Source organism: Neopelma chrysocephalum, unplaced genomic scaffold (assembly GCF_003984885.1).
Source record: "Neopelma chrysocephalum unplaced genomic scaffold, ASM398488v2 Primary Assembly neopelma1_24, whole genome shotgun sequence".
In the NCBI taxonomy this organism is placed as follows: domain Eukaryota; kingdom Metazoa; phylum Chordata; class Aves; order Passeriformes; family Pipridae; genus Neopelma; species Neopelma chrysocephalum.
This window is the reverse complement of record NW_020897693.1, coordinates 40,205,489-40,219,890: the sequence shown is the minus strand read 5'-3', so window position 1 is coordinate 40,219,890 and position 14,402 is coordinate 40,205,489.

Here is a 14,402-nt window from a genome sequence, read left to right as displayed (position 1 = left end):
TGTTGCCTTCTCAGGAAAACAAATTTGTTTAACATGATCATAAGGCATATATTAGAAAGTTATGAGAAAAGAGTATTCATCTGTGTTTAAATATTGAGCTGAAGTGGGATTTTTTTCCCAAAAAGCCATGTGTCTGCAGAATTTTTATTTCAAGATTTTTGTGTATTTTATGGAGAGACCTGAACTTTTGAGGGTCAGATTTTTGTTTCTTAATTTTTATGTTTTACTTTGATTTTAGAAGAAAAGGTCAATTAGGAGATTACAAACCAGATTTGCATTTCAATTTCTTTCATTTAGTTCATTAGAAAGTTAATTAGAAAGATAAGTTCATTAGAAAGATAAGATAAATGTACATGTAAAGACTTTCATATAGTATACAGAAGAAATGACCAATCCAGTTTTACATTCAATTTTATTATGAATTTTGCAGGAATCTATAGCTGAGGTTATACATTGTTTCAGAGTTCACTTCTGGGAATGATGCCAGATAGATTGTTTATGCAGCATGTATATTTATCCATAGCATGCAAATGCTATTGACTTTAAAAAGTCCATGTTTCTCTCCAGTGCAAAGAAACATGAGATGGCAGGTAACAAGAAGGAAAAAGTAGAAGTAAACAGAAGCGTTATACTCAAGTGTAGAAAATATGTGAGAAAAATTAAACTATATTGAAATGTTTACATGATCATGATCTAATTTCAAAGGCTATTATTTCAGTTTTAATTTTTATTTATATAATTAAAATAATTCATAATTAGTAGACCATATTTTTAAGGTGGAAAAATGAAACTAGCTGGTTTTGGAGGCAAATTTATTTCTGTTTTACATTTTTCTAGGTCCATGATTTGAGAAGTTTTTTAAATCTCATGAGTGCAATGAAGGCTGCACAGTTATACAGTAATGAAACAAGTCAAATGTTTACAGCTCTTGCTGTCACTATATGCAACATAAGGTTTTTTCTCCTAAATATTTGGAATATTATTTTAATTCAGAAACAATTAAGCAAAATAGAACACCTGAAGGAAATAAAAAGATGATATCCTGGATGCTGCAAACTTAAGGGAAGCAGTACTAGACTAACACATGTGGTGATGGTATTATTATAAATAAAGTCAGGGTCAGTGGCTGCAGCATTCTAGACTGTAGCTCTGCCTGTTGTAGTAGGAGCTCTTCCAGCTGTTAAAGGAAATCTCTAGCCATTCACCCTTCCTATGAGCTGTTACTGCCTCTCATTGTGTCTCTGTGACTCATATTTGTCCACTCATTTATGTCACAGGTTTTACCAATTTCTGTCCTTGGTTTTGGCCATAGATCATTTTTACTTCTCTTGATAGACCAAGGAAGGGAAACCAAAGCAACAAGGATTTTTTCTTGTTCATGTTGGGAGATAGTTGTGGTGATACTTTCCTATTAAACAGCAGAGGACTTCCCACCAGAAACCTCTGAGATGATGGACTTTCACATGATCCTTAGCCTTTTTCTTCCTGGTCTCAGAAAGGACTGTGGTCCTTGAAAAGAAGGAAAGTGAAACATATGGCAGATCAGATGTTGGGAATCTGATGAGCGTGCATTCAGCTTTTTGCTATGAACTAAAAGTAACTTTTGAAGTGTTATTTTTAGTGAGTTACTTCAAAGGACTTAACTGTTTCAAGCGCTATGCTTTTGTTTGTTTTGCTGTCTGCTGCACACAGTTTGCGATAGCCCTGTTTGAGATGCTTTATTTTCCGGTTGGATCTGGAAGTTAATTCATAACCTAAGTGACTGATCAGTGGATATGTTCTGATATGATGCATTCAGCAGGATTAAACTGAAGGAGAAATTTTTTTATGAAAAAAGTTTTGAAACATAATGCTAAAAGTAATTAAGTTGTCAATGGAAAGGGTAGATTCGAAATGTAATTTTGCATATTTTAGAGTATTTTCAAAGGTTTACAAAACTGAAATTTTCAAATCAAAGTGTCTGCTTTTAAAATTGAAACTTAAATAAGAGAGTTTTAGAAGTTGTAGGCATATTACTTTTGAACAGGGTTCACATTGGCTAAAAAGATCTGTTTTATACTGTTCATCCATCTGTTGTAGCCTTTCTAAAATATTTTGCTAATGCAGTAACTGAAAGAGTGTCTCATTATTTGAGAACTAGGAATTGATCAGCTTACATGCAAACATAATTGTATTAAGTAGTTTAAAAAAAAATCCTTAATTTATATTATTTTTTTCATTCTTAATCTTGATTTAAAAGATAGGGGATTTTTGACTTTCAAAGACTTCATGAGAGCCTTCAATTCTGTTTCTCCTAAGTTATCTGAAAAAAATCATAGTTGAAGCCTTCAGGTAAGATTAACAAATTGATCGTTATTTCTGGATTGCTGTATATTTTTCAGTTAATTGAAAATTCTGTCATGCAGCTGAAGATATGAGCTTCAGCACCATTGCTGTTTCAATGCCTTTATTAATAAAGATTATGAACACAAGTAATAGGTGTTAATAATATAATAATTAATATAAGCTGTATAGATGGTATTTATAAAAATAATAACTGTAAATAGTAAATAACACCAGATACAGAAAGTAATTTGTTGCCTGTACTGTTTCTTAAGAAGCTTAAAGCTTTTTACTTTTCCATTTTCCTCCTGTAATCAGGAAATCTGCATTCAAGAGCTGTCTCTTGAAAAAATTCAGTTAGTATTGCAAAGCAGTAGTGGTGAGATCTCTTGCAAGGTGAGACTGGCTTAGAAGTGTGGATGTTGAACTTTTTGTAGGGAGACACAGCTAAGAATTTTGTCCTAAATTGAGCTGTGCAACTGGATTAAAACTGTATAAAAACAAAGCCAGAGGAAATGTTTTGGACATAGATATTTATCAGAAGCTTCATGTATTTGTGACACAAAACCTGTATTACAATAGATTGCTGAAATAAACAGAGCATATATAATTTCGTATTTGTAGATGTATTACTTGTTCTTCCCTCTTTTTAGCACAGAGATCAAAACTAAATTTTGGGACTGAACATAATTTTAAAATATTTCTTTTATGTTAAGTAAAATAATTTACAGTACATATACACATAAGATGTTTAGTGCTTTTAGATGCAATGACTGATAAAATGTGAGTTTTAAAACTATGTTTGCATTAACAATTCATGAGCACATTAATTGTGCTCTTGTAGAGCAAGAAGTTTATGCTGTGGACCCAGTATCTGTATTCATTGAGAGGGTTACTTGGACTAATTCTAGTCTGGTCAATAGACTGAATGATCACTAGAAGTTGGAGTCCTTTGGGTGCATGCCTAGCACACATCCTTCAGTTTAATTTTACTGGAAGAAATGCAGTTTGCCTGCTGTGATCACTGTTCCCCATAGTACAGTCAGTGGCAAAGACTGGGAGATTCAGCTCAAGAGAGCATTCCAAATCTAAAAGTAAAACATTATGATGTTTTGAGACAAGGGGGGAAAAAGCCTTATTTGTATATTTCAAAGCTCTGTGATACTGTTGTATGAAAAGGGCTTTTTGTGTTTATTTATAAAATTTTCACTTTGGTGGAAATGCTGTCTCCAAACCATGTCAGGTACTCATTGCTTTAATTTGGAATGCTTTATTGCATGCATTATTGTCTTATACTTTAAATTTTAAAGTAAAATGTAACGGAATAAACTAAGTCTGTGGTTAGTGTCACAAAGGCTTAAAGGAAAGGAAGGAAAGGGAAGTAGGGAAAAAAGTTGAAGACACATACATAATACTTAGCTTCTCTGCTTGCCATACAGAGCAGGAAATTGTTTTTTGCTCAACATATTCTTAGACATAACATTGAAAACAAGTGTATTCAAGCTAGCAGAACACAGGGAAGGAATAATACCAGTAATTGCTTTATATGAAGAATGAAGGGCCCCACAGCGTCATTTAGCTTTCGGATAAAGTAGACTTTATTAGTAGGCATGCAAAATGCTCATAATGAGACATTACATGTTGAACTGATTTTAACAAATTGGAGGGTTGAAAATGGAATTCTTGTATTTCTCATTATTAATATCAAAATAATGTTAAAATGTTTAATATAATGTAACAGGAACCTAAAGAATAATGGATTATATAGCTACAAAGGAGACCCACCTGGTACCTAAAGCCAATATTTGGTTGAACTATATACTAAAATCTCAGCAGTCTAATCAAAGAATTATTATTAGTAGTATTATTTAATAATTGCAAAAAAACCAAAGAAAGATAAAATAAAGAATACTATGCTGCAAAATGTCTCAATGCAGTTAAATGTGTTATGCACCTCCTAACATCTACCCTTATTCTGTTCTTCTACCCCTATTCAGCCTTCCACTGTCCCTCTCAGTCCTGAGGCTGACAGGTTCAAGGCAGGCATGGTAGAGTGAATTACCTTTATCCTGACTTCTTCACGGAGCATAATATTCATATTCGTGTTTTCTTCTCTTTCACTCTAGCATCTACTTTAGGTCATTTAAATATGTTTTCCCACACACTTTACGCCACATTTTTTCTTCATTGGTCTACAAGCCCACATTGCATCCCAGTTTAGTATATATTGCACATATATTGCACTATATATTACATACTTCAGATATCTGTCATCTGTAAAACCACTTTTGTCCAGCTCCTGTGTCTGCATTTCTTTAACCGACCATTAGTGAGTTGTTTATAGTCTTGGTCCTCCAGTGTTAGCCTGTGCCCTGTATCTTAATATCCTGTGCCTATACTCCTCTACTCTATGCCATGTCTTTACATCTGAAGGCCTCTGTTGTCAGGCCAGGTCTATATTTCTCTACAGCATTGCCTTAAACTTGTAAATATTTCCTTTTACATAGAAGAAATTCTTGTTACTACTGTCTTTATAAAGCTGTGTCTGAAGTTAAATCCTGTATGAAGTTAAGAAGTTAAGAAGAACAAATTAGATATAGCCACCTGGTCCTTGAAAGAACTGTTGTTACCGATAAAGCAAGTAAAATCTCCAAGGAAGGTCAAAAAAGTTCAGACAAAGTCTCAGTGCTCAGACCTTGCAAACTCAGTACAGAGTTTGTTGCCTGTTATTAGCAGTGGCTGTACTGATTTTACTAGAATACAGGGACATGAAACATACAGCTAATATCTCTGCTTTACATTAATGTTTGATACACTTTTATAAATGTGTAAAGATATAGTTAATTAATTTGGTAATAGAGCTTTAGGATGGAGTGGTGATGTTAAATGGTCTACTTTGTGAAAGAAATAGGATGCCTCATTAAGTAGTCTTAGTAAAGAGTCAGTTTGGGTTTGTGGGGTTTTTAATTCTTTGGGAATTATTTTCATCTCATACTGATAAAATACTGCTTAATGTAGATGTTCTTTTTCCTGGTAGGTTGTTTTCTTACAAATGTCAGTAATATACTGCATACAGCTGTTGCTAAAGTTTGGAGAATGTGGGCGAGCTGTCAGTTTATATTTGATTGTATTAACTGACCGTAATCTTGCCTGAACAGTAGAGTAACGTTTATTGTTTCTGAGCTAATATTGCAATCGCATTGAACAAAATGATCAAGGGCTTATCATGCACCTCGTGTGCACCTGATTAAAATGCCATTGTACTCTAAAAACTCAACACTCTTGACACAGGAGTAGCAGAAGTGTCTACTAAGGTCAATGGTGTGGTGGTATGTTCTTTCACGATGGGGTTCTCTGTAAGGGGTAGCACACACAGGAATTTCTTTATACTAATGCTGCTGATCTGCATGTGGCTACATGGATATGAAGCGTGTCAAGTCCTTTGCAACAATAATTTGTGATAAATGGCTGTCTATAAGTGAAAAGATATAGAGCAGATATGTCTTTTCAAGTTGGATTCAAATTCCTAAAAAAAATATTTCAAGTACTGTTTTCCTTTTTTGTTGTGAGTATGAATGTCATATTGGAATTATACAATATTATTAATTACGGATGCTGAGAAAATATATGTCTCAGCTATAACATTTTCTTAGAAAAATAATTTATTTGTATGCTAAAACCTCAGAGCATGATAATGCAAACAGTGACAGAAGTAAGCTGAAAATCAATCACATGTGAATGTGAGTGAACATATAAATGATGAAAAATGTCTTACAAACCAAAAGTGGACAGAAAAGTCTCATTCAGTTTTTAAAGCTAGCAAGTGTAAATCAGATCATAAGGCTTTCAAGATCTGCTTTTTATGCTACCGGGCCTTTAGATTGATAGTATCACACACTAGAGGTATATTAGTACTTTTGTATGTATTGGTACTTTCCATACAAAAAATTACCTAATTGTCTCATATTTCTTTCATGTAATTATCTAGTAATGAGAAAATAACCTGTTTTTCAGAGCCACCCTATGGAAGAAATCTTATGCTCTTTTATGCAAGTTTGATTTATAGACATGTACTGCAGAGCACTGTGAATATGAGACATTCATCTTCCTATGTCTAGTTGCTATGGAAACATAGTACACAGTACAATGTCATTCCAGCTCTGGTGATGCCTGCAGTAGTTTATTCCTTTGTTGTGCTTGTTTCTTAAGCAACTGTCTTGCAGCTTTCATATTATCACACTTCATCACCTATACAAGTCTTTTTCCTTATCTCTTGAGAACCATGTCCAATAGAAAAGATGCATTTTTTTGTCTACCCATGCATATCAGTGTATGTACTTTTGTTTTGTTTTGTTTTCAGTCATGGGTTAAAAGCTTGTCCCATGCACACAAATAATATACCATTGCTCTAGAACTGGTAAAAGATGATTGCAAACCAGACTGAACATTAGTGTAAAGGACCTGACTCAGCATCTTTATTTAGGAAGAAAAAGGTGATCTTTATAATTAATCAAAAAAAATACTAGGGATGTTGAGGGGAGCAAGAGTCAAATTGACTGGTTTTTATGTTGAGAAGCTGTACCTATCACAAGTTCTTTCTCAAGGCAGTACCTTTTTCATGATTCATTACACAGGGAAATGACACACAATGAAGGGTGTATGTGTCCCAGGTTCTGCCTAAGTGGGGTGATACTTTGCAAGAAAACATGAGTTAATTCCTCAAGATAGATATATCTTTTGGGTAGTATTAATAATGAGTTTTGTTTTGCTTTTCCTATCTCTAACTCTTACCAATTTTTTAATCAAATTACTTAACAACATACTTTGCTATTTGTGGGGGTTGACCATGGCCAGTGACTCACTGACTGTCCCCACAATGGGGTGGGGGAGAGAATCAGAAGAGCAAGAGCAAGAAGGCTCATGGGTCGATATAAGGACATATTAATGAGTGAGGGCAAAGCTACACTTGCAAGCAAAGCAGAATATGGACTTCATTCACTACTTCTCATCAGCAGGCAGATATGTAGCCGCTTCCTGAAAAGCAGCACACCTGATGGTTACTTGAGACGATAAACACCATAACCACAAACATCCCCTCCTTTCTTGTCCTTTCCCCAAGGTTTTATTGCTAAGCATGATGTCAAAGAACAGTTGGGATTGGAAGGGACCTTTAAAGACCTAGTCCTACCCCCCTGCCACAGTCAGGGACACCTTCCGCAGACCAGGTTGATCAGAGCCTTGAACACTTCCAGAGAAGGGACATCCACAAGTTCTCTGGGCAACCTGTTCCAATGTCTCACAACCCTCACTGTAAAAATTCTTCCTTACAACCTAACTAAATATTTTATTTTGAAAGTATTGCCCCCGTCACTACAGGCCTTGGTGAAAATGTCTGTCTTTCTTATAAACCCCCTTTATATATTGCAAGGCTGCAAAACGCTCTCCCTGGAGCCTTCTCTTCTCCGGGCTAAATGGCCCCAACTCTTTCACCCTGTCTTTTATTGCAGTAATAGGTGATAGTATAAGTCACTTTACAGCATGAGCAACAAATTTTATATGGTAGGGAACATCCCTCTGGTCAGTTTGAGTAAGCTCTCCCAGCTCTGTCCCTTCCGAACTTGTTACCCACCTCCAACCTACTCACTTGGGGAACAGAGTGGAAAAAATTAAAACTTGGAGGATGTGCAAGCACTGCTCGGCAGTAAAAACACTGGTGTGTTATAAATACTGTTCTAGTCACAGATCCAAAGCACAGAACCATTCATGCTACTGTGAAGAAAATAAATCCATCCCAGCCAGGCCAGTACACTACTGTAAATTCAAATTATTCATTCATTCTAATACTTGTCTAGTAAAAAACATCACTAGCTTAATCCTGCAGGACCTGGGCATACTATTCCTATGAAGCAAGCCATTATACATCTATGTCGTATCCAGTGAAAGCATAGATCTTTCATTATAAATAAATCTGACAGCAAATCATCCTAACAAAAATTTTAAATGGAGTTTCTAGCAGATATGACCCAAGTCTATCTGTTTTCCCAATCCTACAGAAAATTCATTAAAAAATCTGAACTTTTTGCATATCACTTTTTCTGAAGAGAAAGGGACTCTAAAAAATTTGACATAAGCAGAGATATGAATTTTGAAAGCCAAACCTAGGATGCAAGTGTTATACAATATGCTGCACACACATTTATTCCTTCTAAATAGTTCAAAATATATTTTTCTAGTTTGTGAAAAATTACTACATGAAATAAAAAATTAAATATTTTAAGTTATTAATTTAAATTTATGTTTAAATTTAAAATTTGTGCTTTTTCTATTTTTGAGAATATGTTCAAACAAGTATTTACAATTATGTTAGAAAATTTAAGTAAGTCGCTGGTTCCAACCTCCTAGTTACCACTCCTGCCTTCTGTCACTGGTCCTCGAGGTGAAGAGCAAATTGTTTTAACATAGACCATTCTTATTTCACACGAATCCTTTTTATTTTCCATTGCTGTAGAATAGGGATATGCATGTGGTCAGTTGCCATAATGCATTCCTGGTAATACAATTAGAATGTGGCAGCTATAAAATAGACACCAAAGATTTTTTTTTTTTATGAATAACATCTGTGGTAATAGCAGTGCACCTGCCAACATGCCTCAAATATGAATCAGTTCTTTTAGCAGTATCTTATATTTATTCAGTTTGGTGATCTCTTTATAGGGACTACCTACACAGATGCTGATTGTTTTTTAATTGCATTGGATGATAGAAACTGGAGAAAAGACTGACCCAACCAAACTCATTTCAAATAAGCTATTAAACAGCCATTAGATATCAACAATTCTTGTTCTTTTTTATCCAAAGCTGAACCTCTACCCTGAAGGGAAAATTGTTCCTTAAGGTCTTTCAGAGCATACATATTATTAAAAGTAGATTTTTGTCCAGAGTTAAGAACAAAAGATTTTTTTGGTAAAATAAACTGTATCTTCTATTTGAAGTGTAGTCTGTGATGTATGCTGATAGAATGAAAACCTGTTGCTTTACTTTTATCAGTAGAATAGAATATTTCGGTTGGAAGGGACCTACATTGTTCATCTACTCCAAATGCCTGACCAGTTCAGGGCTGACCAAAATGTAAAGCATATTGTATAAGAGCTTTGGCCAAATGCTTCTTAAACACTGATGGGCTTGAGGCATTGGTCAGCTCTCTAGGAAGCCTGTTGCAGGGTTTGATCACCCCCTTGGTAAAGAATTGCTTCCTCATGCCCAGTCTAAACCTCTCTGGTGGAGCTTCAAATAATTCCCATGTCCTGTCACTGGATCGCAGGGAGAAGAGGTCAGCACCTCCCTCTCCACTTCTCCTCCTCAGGAAGCTGTAGAGACCAACGAGGTCATCCCTCAGCCACCTTTTCTCCAAACTAGACAAGCCCAAAGTTCTTGGCTGCTCCTTATAGGACATTCCTTCCAGCTTTTTTGACTTCCTCTGGACACATTCAAGGACCTCCACATCATTCTAAACTGTGGGGCTTAGAACTGCACACAATACTCAAGGTGAGGCCACACCAAAACTGTATACAATGGGATAATCACCTGTTCTGACTGGCTGGTTATACTGTGTTTGATGCACCCCAGGACATGGTACACCCTCCTGGCTGCCCGGGCACACGGCTGACTCACACTGAGCTGCTGCCAACCAGCATTATCAGATCCCTTTCTGCAGGGCTGCTTTACAGCCACTCCTTTCCCAATCTGTACTTGTGCCTGGCATTACTCTGTCCTAGTGCAGAATTTGTCATTTTGACCTGTTAAATTTCATCCCATTAGTCATTGTCCAAAGCTCCAATATGGGTCCCCCTGCAACATCTCCTGTTCCTCAAGAGAACCAACAGCACCTTGCAGTTTGGTGTCATCAGCAAACCTGCTAATGGTGTGTTCCTGTATTCAGATCATTGATAAATATATTGAACAGAACTGGCCCCAGAATTGAACCCTGAGGCACAGCACTGGCGACTGGTCACCAGCCAGATGTAGCCTCATTCACTACAACCCTTTGACCTCTGCCCTTCAACCTCTTCTTCACCCAGTACACCATGAAACCGCTCATCCCACAGTTGGACAACTTGTTTAGAAGGAAGCTGTGAGGGGCAATACCAAAAAGCCTTACCAAAATCCAGTAAAACTACATCCACTGCCTCCCTGTCATCCACTAGGCAGGTGATCTTATCATAGAGGGATATCAAACTGGTTAAACAGGACTTTCCCTTTGTGAACTCACATTGACTGTGCCTGATGATTGCACAGTATGATACTGAAATATCTTTCAGTATCACCTAGTATGATGATCTCCGTAATTTTTCCAGGAACTGAGATTAGACCAACAGGTCTATAGTTTCCTGCATCTTTCCTCACACCCTTTTTATAGATGAGAATAACACTGGCTAGCATTCAGTGAGCAGAGACCTCCCCAGGCTCCCAAGACCTGTGGCAAATGATAGAGAGGGATCCTGCCATAACATCTGCCAGTTTCTTCAGAACTCTGGGATGAATCCCATCAGTCATGGACTTGTGAACATTCAGCTGATACAGCTGGTCCTTTACAATTTCAGTGTCCACAAATGGAAAGTCACCCTTCCCACACTCATTGTTGTCTGACTCAAGGGCTCGAGCAGTCCAAGGTCTATCAGTATTATTAAAGACTGAGGTAAACCCCCACATTGAATATAGCAGAATAATATAGTATGGATAGTATGAATAATAAAAATAGCAATAACTCTTTTGCAGTAGCAAAGAAATGTTTGCAAAGTCTAGGGTCCCTTTATAGTAGGAAAAAACATGACAAAAATAAAAATGAGCTAGTCTATGCAATAATAAAAGAACAGTCTTTTGTCAAATTGTCAACCAGTTTTCTTTGGATTTAGATTTTGTTCTCTTTTCTTACAATCTCTGCTGCATTTTGAGAAAATGAATCAGCATCAGAAATGCAACACAATTGAAAAGGGGATACTGTACTATTACATCCTAACAAAACCTAACAGCTAATATAAAAAATACATGATGACGGTGCTTGTTTTTAACATGAAAACCTGAGTTATTATTTGATTTAATAAATTTAAGTGAAGTGGCAGCATGTACTCTCTATAACATAGCTGCACAGTGTCCCTTCATCTTCAATATTCTGTTTAAATTAAGGATATTATTAATAGAATTGAAATGATGCATGTGCTCTTAGCAATCCTTATATTCCTAAGTTGGACAAAGTTTATAAAAATATTCATATTTCAGCTTTACAAGAATTTCTGTGGGATTTTTAATTGACTTCTTTTAAAGCTTGTACGATAATGGGTGTCCGCTCACGGATACCTTTGGAGCTTACAGGCTGGTTTCAGTGAACTGTACGAAGAGCTGAGATCAAAGAAATAATTGGATTTCTGAAAGTTTCATAAAAATAGGTGAACAAAGAAGAGAGAGATGCTATAAGTGCCCCCAACAGAGGAAAGGAATGTTATATGAGTTAATGAATCTTAACAGGCATCACAGAGTCTACATGGAAGCCACAACTTAGAAAGACCCAGCTGTGGAGAAGACAAAGATTCCATCACAGACTCTAAAGTCAATCAATCATAACATGCAAATCTCTAAAAAATCAGGCATTATTAGTTCAGCTGTTCACAGAATTACTTGTTTAATATGATTTATAACTTTGTATTCATTTCTTGTAATATCTCCCTCAGAAGTTTGAAAAGCAGAATGTCATAAATCCTGAAAGTTTAAGATGATTTCTGAGTTTTTAAAATGTATCCACTGACTTTTTTCCTCCAAATCGCTTGTAACTTGTGCAAATTATCTTAAAAAAATCTATTGTCTGAAGAAGATTCCCTTTTAACCATGGAATCCTAGAAAAAATAAGATTACAGATACACCTGAACATATGTTGCATCTTCGGTTTTGGTACAGTGATGATACTACAGAAACGGAGTCTTCAGTACACAAGGATGTACCATTACATGAGGCAATGTGTGCACATTGTATTGGGAAAATTTCTATGTGAATATGGGAAAAAGTCTTCATTGTTGAGGAGAATTGCCCCACTGTAGATTTCTATCTCAGATGTAACCAGAAATTGTGTCTTTAGATTTCTTCACTGTGTTTGTGTACTGTAGTAGTTGTAGGAGAGGTAGTTGATTCACACTAAACTCTCCTTTCCTTTGGAAAAAAGATCTTTTGCGGCAATTTCTCACCCTATTGATATTTGGTTTCTAGCCCCTAAAGTCCTATAATATTTTAATTCTACATCCTATCTCACCACCTTCCTATGAATTCACAGCTATTTTTTCCATATTTACTTCTTTGTTCATGTCCTATTAACTAGGAACAGGAAAAAAACTTTTTAGATAGTAAAGTGTCCATAACTTTCTTTATCTGGAACATCTGATGATGCCCATTGTGATAGGTAATGAGGAGGAAACTACTTATTTGTCTGATGTCCTCTCATTGCTGTGTTGCTGTTGAAAACCGTTCTTTTTCCATAGTTCCTCATAATTACATTTCAACCAGGAACACTCAAAAACGCATATGGAGACAAATGCAGATCTTTCTCTAAAGATAACCCATCACTTCATGTTGTCAAATGGCCTGCAGAAACAGGTTAAGAAATTATTTCAAGTTCTTCATGATTCGAAGTCTTATTCTCCAAGCTGATTATGAGTCTTTGCTGAAAGCAAGCCAGATTTCATACTTAGAATGCAGTTTTGCTGTTGAGAAAGTGACCAATGATCTCTGCAATTTAACTAGTAAATACATTAACAAAGCAAAAATAATTATTTTTTGTGACTACCTTGTATTAAGGATTTTTATTTTTAATTTTAGTGTATTTTTAGTATATTCTTAGTCAGACACACACAATTGTGTTTTATATGTGTGTCTTTGTCGCCTGATTATAAGCTCCTAGTACTGTTAATCTCTTTTGGAATCAAATAATTTTAGGAAACGAGCAAATAAACAGCCCTTGTTTTCTTGACAGATAGTTTTTATTTCTCTTGTCTACTGCAACTGACTGTGTGTCTTGCTTAATCTAATAAATACTAAGCTGTTTGTCTTACACACCTAAATCACAAGCTTGGCAGCAAATCTCATCTTCTTTCTATTGGTTTTTATCTGCTGGGTTTTTCTCCCATGGGTAACATTAATATGGTGTATGTACTGCAATACCAAATGCAATGTTAATTCTTTTTCTAAGTTAGTGAATATAAATACATAGTGGCATTGTCTTCTGCTTATGCATAAATATACATAGTATTCTGTGACTAGAATTTTTGAGTATGAGTGTTATTCCAATTAAAGGACCTAATATATTTTTCCTTATATTAATTCTATAGTGAAAAATAATAATGATTCTGAAAAAAATTAACATTTTAGAGTAATTTGAGGTAAGAACAGTTTGGTAATTGAAACCAAATAAAATAATAATAATAATAATAATAATAATAATAATAATAATAATAATGAGAAGGAGAGAGAGAGAGGAGTAACACCAGAGAGGGACAAGTGATGCACAGTACTATTGCTCACCACCCACCGAGCAATGCCAAACCCATTCCACAATAGCTATTGAACCCTCCCAGCCAATCCCGACCCACCCCATTTATATACTTGGCATGCCATTCTGCTGTGTGAAAAGTCCTTTTGGACGGTTTGGGTCACCTGTCCTGCCATGCTGCCTCACGGATTCCTGTGCATCTGTTCATTGTTAGAGCACAGGAAACTGAAAAGTACTTGACTTAGGGTAAGCCCTGCACAGCAACAACCAAAACATCAGTGTGTTATCAACATTATTCTTATACTAAATCCAAAACACAGATCTGTACCAACTACTAGAAAAAAATTTATCACTGCCAGAACCAGGACAATACAGAATCACAGAATATGCTGAGTTGGAAGGGAGCAACAAGGATCGTTAACTCCAACTCCTGGCCCTGCACAGGACCATTCCAAAGAGTCACACCATGTCCCTGAGAGTATAATCCAAATGCTCCTTGAACTCTGTAAGGCTTGGTGCTGTGATCACTTCCCTGGGGAGCCTGTTCCAG